The 10,831-nt window shown below is 40.0% G+C and overlaps 1 pseudogene; it reads left to right on the top strand.

The window, feature by feature from the left end:
- Positions 1–9,663: 9,663 nt before the first annotated feature.
- Positions 9,664–10,320, top strand: LOC103748451 (annotated as a pseudogene).
- The last annotated feature ends 511 nt before the right edge of the window (positions 10,321–10,831 follow it).

Genomic DNA, 10,831 nt, shown 5'->3' with positions numbered 1-10,831 from the left:
TGGGTACACTTACATGCAGGCAATACACTCATACACACAAAGAAAATAAAAATAATAAATCAAATATAAAAAGTGCATTCAGCAACTGCCATAAATTAATCCAACACTGAAACTATTACAGGCTAAAATTTCATTCTGCCATATGTTAAGTAGGCTTTTAAGAACCTGAAATTTCTAAAATAAATTAGTGAAAGTCTTAAAGAGTGCCTTGAGTATGAGAAGAACATTTTGTGGTGTTATGTGATATTTTTGTTAAGTGTAAAATTAAAGGTGGCATTTGAGGCCACTGGGTAACAGCACTTCATTTACTAGACCTGTCTACTCACTCAGGTTGCACCTGAGAAGAAATATAGTTTTGATGGTAACAATCATTGGTTGTAGTTAGATTTGAACTGATTTACATTATATCCAAGAGTCTAAGAAACACCTTACAGTTTGTTTGCAAATTTAATCTCTCACTTGAGTAAAGACTATGTTTTGGTATTTTTCAGAAAGCAATAGATAAGGGGTAATTTTGCTCAAGGACACTTTTAACCTCCAAAACTTAAATTCCAAATTCCAATAAATTTCCAAGCTGATAGAAGGTGGCAGGTACCTAAAGAGTTTTTAATTGTTGTTTTTATGAAAAAAAATATATGTGGTAATTTTTAAAATTTATACCAGTGTTTCTTTAACAAAAATCAAAAGCAGGGGCTAAGGAAATGACACAGTTGGTAAAGTGTTTGCATGAAAGCATGAGTTTGTATCCCCAGAAGACACATAAAGCCCAGGTGTTGTAGCACATGTCTTTAACCCTAGCAGTTGAAGGTAGAGACATACAGATCCCTATTGCTCCCTGGCCAGTCTAAGGTGGTGAGCAATTAAGGAACAATGCTTGACATAAGCCTCTTGTCTCCAAACACACGTACAAATACATGCAACTGCACCTATAAACATACAAACAAAAATAAAAATAGAGCAACAAAAGGTTTCCAAAAATTAAAAGGAAAATATAATTAAAATGTATTTAGGAGAACCAAATTATGTTTCCAACTTAATGCTTCAACAATATACTTTTAGCTATAGGCAAATTATGACATTTTTTTAAAGCCTTAAATATCCAAATTAAAATACATTTTAATCCACATAGCTTTGTTGTAGACTACAGATTTTAAAAGTTATTTTCTGTAGAGAGGCAATGAAGCATGATAGCTGGGAAGAAAGTCTGATCATTATTTTATCAAAAATTCCCTACACATCTGCCTCCTTAGCACAGTATCATCCTCATACCAAATATGTCACACACACGGAAGGGAGGTTATCAACTAATGTTTTATAAGAAAAAAAGCAGTAGAAAGTTTATGCACAGAAATGTAACCTTTGGACTAGGAGGTGGTTTCATGGATTAAAACGCTTGCCATGTAAACATGAGGGCCTGAGTTTGAATCTCCCATGTAGCTGAAAACTAATACTTAATTTATTTTCATAGATATGAACAACTTTTTAACTAGAAGCAACAATACTACCATAATATAGGACAGTACCGCTCTGCTGTTATTAATTTTGCTTGGTTTTTAAGTTCCATCTCTTGGACATTTTGATGGAAATTTTACCTACAACATTGCTCTATCAATCTCACAAGGATATTCAGAACACTTGTTCTGAAAACATAATGGTAAAATCCAGCTAATGGCCTGGAGTGGATCAAAAATTAATGTGACTTTAATAGGATAGTAACTATGGGGCTAGAGAGATGGCTCGGCAGTTACAGGCACTGGCTATTCTTGCAGAGGGCCTGGATTCAATTCCCAGCACCCACATGGGGTTAACAACCATCTGTTACTCCAGTTCATGGGGATCCAATGCTCTCTTCTGACCTCCATGGCCATTGCATGACATGGGTACACTTAAAAATAATAAGTAATATATTAAAAAATAGGTTATTAAGTATAAGTGTGATGAAAGACTTTCCGGTTTTGCTCTTTTAATTAACTTTTATGACTTTAAAGAGATTTTCTTCCAAAGACAACAGAGATGAACAGACAATTTCCCAAAAATGCAGCATACGTGACCAGTAAGTACACATAAAGATATGTCAGATCTCTAATAAAAGACATTCAAAGACAAAAAAATAAAAATAAAACCATATTCATGATTTCCATCGTTGAGGGTATGGAGAAAACACTGCTCTTACACTCTACACAGAGGTCATTTCTCAATGTGAAGCTAGCTGTTACAGTTTAATAAGCCACCTCCAAGCTTAGTATTTTAAAACATGCTCCTGATTCTGCTGATACCCTGAGACACTCTTCCCCCTGTACTGTGTCTCCCACATGATGAAGGCCGACTGTAATAACATCTGGCCCGGGTACTATCTTCATGCTTGCCCACTTGCTAGTCCAAGACAGCAACCAAAGCAGCAGAAAGTTTATTAACAATCCGTTGCACAGCTTTTCCTGAAATGGAAGCAAATATCTATTAATCCCAGATAAGGCATCAAGGACAGACCGAAGAAATGATTCCACCCAAGTCTAGCTCACTGAACCAGAGAATATATTGGAGTTCCTTACAGGTGAATGGGCCACTCAAAGGCAGCTGCATCACTGAAAAGCCCAACCCAGCATGGGTGCCAATGCATAAAAGATACATCACTGGAATCCCCCACCCCCAACTTTGCAGACAAGTGCACGTGAGAGACTCCTCTCCCCTGAGGCTGCTTACTGTTTTTATCACCTTTCGGAGGGGCCTTGTCAGTCTTATAATTTTCTGAGTTTCTTGAGCTTTGTTTCAGTAGCTGAGTGGTGGGTGGAGGTGTTGAGCAAATATGTGTATTAATACGTGCCTGCATGTGTGTACACATGGAGATCAGAGAATGTCATTCATTGGGTGCCTTCCAATTTTCGTAGACTACCCTAGCTGGCCAGGAACCTCCATGAATCTGTGCTCTACCCTTCTGGCCTTGGGTCTATCCATGGCTAGGGTTGTAAGTGCTTGCCACTAAGCCAGACTTTTAAGGAGGGCTCAGGTCCTTATACTTGCAAGGCAAGCACTTTGCTTAATGAGCCATTTTCCCAACACTTACTAACTTCTTAAGTCTTAGAAACTTCTTTCCTTCCTCCAAGAAGGAATGTTTCAATTTAGATGCAATAACTACTCTATATGTTCAGACTTACAATTAGTGCAATGTCACTTCCAGGACAGTCTATTAGGAATAGAAATACACAAAACCAAGCCCAGATCAAAAACGTAAGAGAATATATTTTTATGGGAGAAGTAACAGATCATTGTCCTTTAAATAGTAAACTGCAGATGACTTAAAGAGTATGTGTCAACCTAAAAATGGCCCGTAGTTCCATTTCTGTTAATTTATTTTAAATGACTGTATCACATGTATATTTATAGGATATTTATAGAAACATTGATTATACTAAGAAAGCTTTTGAAATTTTCCATTAAGATAATAAAATAGTATATCCATCAATGGAAATGATTATGGCCATTGAATTTATACTCATGATATGGAAAGATTCACAAACTTCACTATTAAATGAATAAATAATATGTATGTGTGGGATGATCCTCAAAATAATATATCTATAAATATTTCCATAAATACCTAATTGTATAAGAAATACTGCTGGAGCTGTCGAGATGATTGGGGCTGGAGAGATGGTTCAGCAGTTAAGAGCACTGTCTGCTCTCCCAGAGGACCTGGGTTTGAATCCTAGTGCCCACATGTCAGCTACCAATGGTCTGTGACTCCAGTTCCAGGGAATCTAGCACTCACTTCTGACCACCACAGGCACTGCACAATACGAGTGCACTTACATACATGCAGGCAACATACTCACACATAAAACAAAAGGAATAAATAAAATATTTTTTTAAAGAATGCAGTTAGTTCAGAAAATTAACAATGACTTTCTATGGAGTGTTAGTTTATATCAAATTTCACTCTAAAGCAATTTGATTTTATTCTTTTGATTTCTTTTATGATTAAGTGGTTCCCCTATTCATCCCTTCTCATTTTCCTTGGTCTCCACAAGGTAAACTTCACGTTAAAACTATGAAAAAAAGCCATAAAATAATTTCAAAAACTGTTACATAAATATGATTCTTGTATGTCCCAGAAAGTGAGAGGTTGAATCAATAATGATGCTGCATGTGTTTTAGGAAAAAATTAAGCTAAGTTGTTGAATTGCAAATATCCTGTTCAAGAATGTCAAGAGCTCTTTGTCTGATGTGACATTTCAGTGCACAATAACAGACTGCATTGAATGGCTAATGTGTCAAGGCCTAGTCCAGTCAAGGCCAGTCCAGACAGTGATAATGGATGGAAGGCTAGTAACTAAGGAAAAAGAAAAGGCAATAGGTTCCTGTTAATTGTACTGAAAGCATTGATTGGTTATTATTTTATCAAAAATGTCATATACACACAGCAAGGGGATTTGCAAAGCATCTTTGTATTTTATAAGAAAATAGCAAAAAAATTATGCATGGAAATGTATCTTTGAGGCTGAGAGATAGCTCTATAGATATAAAACATGGCTGAAAACATGGAGACCTGAGTTCAAATCCCTAGAAGCCACAGAAAGCTGGCCAAGTAATGTGAGAATCTGTAATCCCAATACTCCTATGTGGGAAAGGGAGGCTGAGATAGGAAAATTCTGAAACTCCTAGGTCAGTTAACCTGGAAAATGCAGCAACAAAACAACTATAGAAGAGCCTGTCTCAAACAACGTGGAAGGGAAAGACCGATACCCTTGGCAGCCACTGATCTCTACATGCTGTTGTAGGAACCTGTTCACATTCACACACATATATCACACAAACACACACACACACACACACTGTAACTGTTTCTGTCCCAGCCAGATTTACTAAGAGGTCTAATCAAATGCCTGGAAGAGAAGCGATCTCAGATCCAAAGTCCTTTCAGAATCTCATTGTTCAGGCTTAAGAGCAACTTGATTCCCCCATTTGAGGGCATGACATCAGCTGATCCGATGTATAACTCTGTTCTTGTCTCCAAAAGTGTTCACCTGGATTGTCTGACCTCCCACTTTCCTTCTCAGTGAGCTATGCATCTCATTTCCCTGACCTACTGCATCCTTTCTTTCGGACACCATGGACCTGCCTTGCTACAATGAAGCATCTGTAACCTTTTCTCTCCCGGGACATCACTTTTTGAAATTTCTACTGTCTCTTGCTCTAGCTGCAGAGTTTTGTACGTTTTGTACTCATATTCACACAGGGCAGGAGAATGCAACATCTCTGCCAACATCTAACTTCTAGCAAGATTCCAGTGCCTTTCCTGGGGATACCCATTGGATCTCAAGACAATCTTCTTTCAAGATTTTCTTCGGTTTGGTAAGTTTGTTCTCATTATACCCTAGTCTTCATTCTGCTTCAGTTCAGTAAGCTTTTGTTACTTCATAATGCTGTTCCTCTTCTGGAATGTAAAATTTCAAAAGTGAGGCTTCTGCCCTCCTAGTCGCATATTGACTCCCTTATACTACTACAGTCATGGATTTGTGTGTGGTGGGCAACTGCTTGGGTTTCCAGGTTCTTGTGCCTCTTTACAATGATTGCACAGAGAAACATGGATAGTTTATTAAAGGAAAGATACAGATATGGAGGTATGTCAGACTTTGCCTGCAGCCCAGCCCCAAGAGGACGAAAAGGGGTAGGGGACTACATGACCTAGCTGGATCATGTGCTTAGTACCCTCCTCTCACATGTTTAAGCCAGGTTGTTCAAGAGTGTTTCTTTAGTTGAATGATTCCCAGGGAGGCAACGGCTTCCAGCCTTTGTTAATCTTCCGAATCTGTACCTCCACCTGTTCCCTAGTCTTCAGGCTCAGCACCACAAGTATTTCTGGCGCTGAGCTCCGAGGTGCTGCGGCAGCTCCGCTCTCTCCCACTCACTGGTTTCTTCTTGGACCTCTTTAACACCTTCCCACTTGAGTCCTGTTGGTCACCTTCTATCTTTTCCTCTCATCAACTCTTGCAAACTGTCCTATTATTTCATCCACTTTGAGAAATTTGAGGTCAGTTAAAAATATTTCATGTTTAAGCAATGTGCAAGAAAACCACGAAGCGAATGAATTGTCTTCACTGCGGTACAGATTTCAACCAGGCTCTCAAAATACCATTGGTCTTAGGCTTCCTTCTCTTCATCCCCTGCTCCAGGCACTGGTTTCTGTCTCCCCACCCCCAGCACTCCCCTCGTATTTTCTAACCAAACATCTTTTGAAAACCATGTTCTCTTCTTTTGATGATTATTAAAGAATAATTGGATCTTTACTCCCTAAAGAATCACATTGCTGACTCTAAAATTCCTTCCTACACTTGTATGCTTAGTTTATCCCAGAAGTCAATGGCTCATCAAAATGATTATTTGCCATTTTTCAGAGGAATGCTGAGGCAATCATTTTGCATTTTCAGACAAAGACTCATTCGTCTCTGTGGTTTCATATTTTGTGGCGTTGACCCTGGTATCACTTCTTACTCCCCCAGGTATAATTAATTAAATATATGCCTTTTTACATAATAATTATCAGCATCACCATTTTCAATGCAGGTAGTTGAACTCAAGGATTTGGTCATGCTAGCCCTGCACTCTACTTCTCCTTTCATTAAGAAAGCAACTTTTCTGCAGAGAGTGTTAGTGGAGTGCTGAGCCACACACCTCTACCAACACCCTTCTCGAGGCCCAGGGACCAAGGAGGAAGAGGGGGCAGAATGATTATAAGAACCAGAGGCTGGGGATGCCAGAGCAAAATAATGTCTTTTGGAGGTGACAGGACCGATGCACTCAAGAACTCAAATCAGCTGTGGTTACCTGCACAGACCTGCACAAGATCAAGACAGCCAACATTGTAGCGTGGTGGAGGGGCTCAAGCCCCCATCTCTGAGGAGGTATTGACAATTAATGGCTTCTTGGGGCAAGAAAGTCAATTTTCTTTGGGGTCTAGAAAGATGGATCAGCAGTTATGAGCACTTACTGCTCTTCCAGGGAACCTGAGCTCAGTTTCCATCACCCGTGTTGGATGGCTAGCAACCATCTATAACTCCAGTTCCAGGGGATCCAGGCACCTGAACACACAGCATTCACTCACACTGACATGTGAATTTTTAAAAGTTCATCTACCAAAGACAGATATACCTGATATACCTGTGATTCCAAGCTCAGGAGGCAAAGGCAGAGGATTATCACAAGTTCAAGGCCAGCCTTGCCAACCTACATAGTAAGTTCTAGGCCAACATGACTTCAGAGTCAGACCCTATCTCTAAACCCAGATTTCTTCTTTCATAGAAGAAAAAAAAGGAATCAGCTGCTACAAACAGTTATTAAAACTGTAAATACAAATATATACAATTTCATTCAGGAAAGAACACATTCTCCTCATGTTGTCAAAACCTACATGGTCTTTATACATTTAACTTGCAATGCCCACATTTATAACAAACTATAGTATGGCTTGAAGAATCCAGTTTGTTTCTAAACAGAATCTGCAGTCCTATTTGTTCCCTGATGCATTATTTCACGCACTCCATTGATGATCTGTTGGTGACTTTCTCAAACAAGGACATTTTTTTTCACATATGTTTCATGTCGCTGAAGTTCAGGGAAATACAGAACATCTGGCAGCTTTGAAAGTGATCATATCCTGAGTTATTTATGTATAATAAATGAATTTACATGACTGCAATTCCGAACACTGCAGTAATAGACTTCAAAACTAATGAATCTTGGAAGAAGCTAAGTCTCCTTCCTCCCCATCTCACTGGAATGACTCTAATCTATTTTCTCCTTTCAGCTATTCTTCTAATTCATTACCTAATTGCCTAAGATAAAAAGAGACATTTTGCTTAAATGAAGCAGCATCAGTAAAACAAATGAGGTTAGACTTGACTGTGGTATTCAGTCTAGTGCTTAATCATTTATCCAGAGATTATCTCTAACGGGCTTTATTCCTGCCCCAGATTCTTGCTAACAACACCAGACTTCAGATCCTATAAGCATTTTGTTTAATTTGTGTTGGAGTGAAAAATAAGCTTCACCTTGTGAAAGTTTACAAATTTAAAGTCATGTGGAAAATAATCTTTTAAAAAATTAAGCATTCAGATATTATCTGAGGGGCTGGAGAGATGGTTCAGTGGTTAAGAGCACTAACTGTTCTTACAGCAGACCTGGGTTCAAATCCCAGCACCCACATTGTGGCTAACAATCTTTCATAATACCAGTTCCAGGGGATGCAAAGCCCTCTTCTGACCTCTGTGGGCATTGCATGACTTGTGAACTTACATATATACAGGTTAAAAACAAATAAAACAGTTTTTAAAAATATCTGAACTTCATTCCCTAAATTCCTCTTTTAACGATGGTAGGCAAGCTTTTTCAGAAGTAAATAAAATTAGCATCACTTGTTTTTCCATGGAACACACACATTAAAAAAAATACATCTGCAAGCTTCCAGAAGATCATCAGGAAGTGTCCGTGATCACTGAAGACTACATGCTGAAGAAAGCATGACCAGACACAGACTTCCATCCGCATGTGTCTCTATGGCCACTGCTCATTGGCATTTTAACAGAAACTTCCTCTTTCTGATTTTATTCAGTTTGTATGACTACATCCTTAGGGTCCCAGGAAGAAAGGCAAGCAACTAAGGTAAGGTTTCGAAGACAGTTTAATGAAGGGATTAATTGTGAAGTTGTGTGCAAAAGGCAGCAATGAGGACAGGAGCTGAGGTGAACAAAACAATCATTCCTGAATGGAGCCTTGGAGATGGCTCCAGCTCTAATCAATCAGTAGGACAGCCTGTGAACTCTGCTCTGCCACAGGGTCTGGTGAATGTTATTCTGTGGGACCTTCCAAATCTACAGTGTAGATCACATGCAAGTTGTGGCTTTTTGGGAGTAACTTTGAGCATTTGAAAATGCCCTGCCGTTCAGAAGAAAAGAAGGGACCTCAGATCCTGGAGACACAGAGAATCCTTTTGTGAGAAAATTGTATGTCCAGCCAGGTGACAGGGGATGCCAGTCCAAACGAGTTCTGAGACTCCAATGGAGAACGATTTCCCCATCTTCCTTCATTCTACCTGAAGGTTACACAATCTAAAAATGCCTTCCAGCTACTGCCCAAGGATTACAGGGGCACCCCTCGGTTCTATGACTATGATGTCATCAGGGGAGAACCCTTCCGAAGTTCTGTTTCTCTTCTGCCCCTCTCCTCTCTCTCTTGCCCTTTTTCCCCATTTCTCTTCCCTTCTTTGCCCTCCCCACCCTTCTCTGAGTCTCTGAATCAAGGCAGAAACAGAGTGCTTGGACCTAGGGAAGAAACACAGAGCAGAATCCATCGTCCCTTCTCCTCACTGCGGGCTTAGCTGAAACTGGAGTGCAAAGATCTGGGATGATCTTCCTGGGAGAGGAGAGGCAGATGGACAACAGCCAATTAAGTTCTTAAAATGGTCAGCATTTTAAAAATTGAGACACATCTTTAAAAGGGTAACTGTCTTCTCAAATAAATCTAAGGGTGTTTCCTCGTTCTAGGTCAAATTTTACTCATTTTACAAATATTTTATACTGATATATAAAATATTTTAGCTTATGAATTGAGCTTCCTCCATCTTTCTCCAGTCAGTAAAGTGACAGATGCAGAGACGCTTCTAGAAGAATCTCAGTGATGGCGGCGCAAGGAGCGCCCCAGATCCAGTTCAAGCTCGTTCTGGTGGGCGATGGGGGTACAGGGAAGACGACGTTTGTGAAGCGCCACTTAACGGGTAAATTCGTAAAGAAGCATGTAGCCACGCTAGGCGTGGAGGTCCACCCCCTTAAGTTCCATACCAGCAGAGGGGCCATCAATTTCATCGTTTGGGACACCGCAGGTCAGGAGAAATTTGGGGGCCTGCGAGATGGCTATTACATCCAAGCTCAAGGTGCCATTATAATGTTTGATGTAACATCAAGAGTTACCTGCAGGAATGTGCTTAAGTGGCACAGAGATCTGGTGCGAGTGTGTGAAAACATCCCTATTGTGTTGTGCGGCAACAAAGTGGACATTAAGGGCAGAAAAGGGGAGGCAAACTCTATAGTCTTTCACCGCAAGAAGAATCTTCAGTACTATGGCATTTCCACCAAAAGCAACCACAACTTTGAGAAGCCTTTTCTCTGGCTCTCCAGGAAGCTCACTGGAGACCCTAACTTGGAGTTCGTCGCCATGCCAGCTCTCGCCCCACCCGAGGTGGTCATGGACCTGGCTTTGGCAGCTCAGTATGAACAGGATTTGGCGATTGCCCAAACAACTGCCCTCCCAGATGAGGATGATGACCTATGAAAAAGTGGAGTCGGGGCCAGTGTCTGAAGTCCAGTTTACAGGAAACTGTTCCATGGGGTCACCGGAACAGCATGCATGCCACCTTATTAGCTAACTAAGCAGCCATGTGCTTCCTCTCTGGGCTGCTGAAGGAGATGAAGGCCTGGGGTGGACCTGGCGATTTAAACACATACCTTCATGGTTTGGACTTGCATAATTAACTGCTTGTGGCGCAGTTGTTTACTCCCTGGATTTGAAGCTGAGACTGCTGTAGTCACCTCCCCATATTCGGTGATGAGATCTTGCCCGTTGCTGTCTTTTCATTACTTTTGTTTATTGTCTTTTCCTTTTATTTAGAATAAAGTTGCATTTCAAACACCAAAAAATTAAGAATTTACATGTAATGTAGTATAAAAATAATTTTTTTCAGAGAAAGATGTTTTTGTTTAGAAAGACATAAAAATGTTTTTATTAACTCTTTGGAAAATTTCATATGTATTGTGATCATATTCACCGCCAACTCTTAACTCCT

Source organism: Nannospalax galili, unplaced genomic scaffold (assembly GCF_000622305.1).
Source record: "Nannospalax galili isolate Female #2095 unplaced genomic scaffold, S.galili_v1.0 scaffold1245, whole genome shotgun sequence".
In the NCBI taxonomy this organism is placed as follows: domain Eukaryota; kingdom Metazoa; phylum Chordata; class Mammalia; order Rodentia; family Spalacidae; genus Nannospalax; species Nannospalax galili.
The sequence above is the reverse complement of the archived record's forward strand: the minus strand, read 5'-3'. Positions and strand labels throughout refer to the sequence as shown.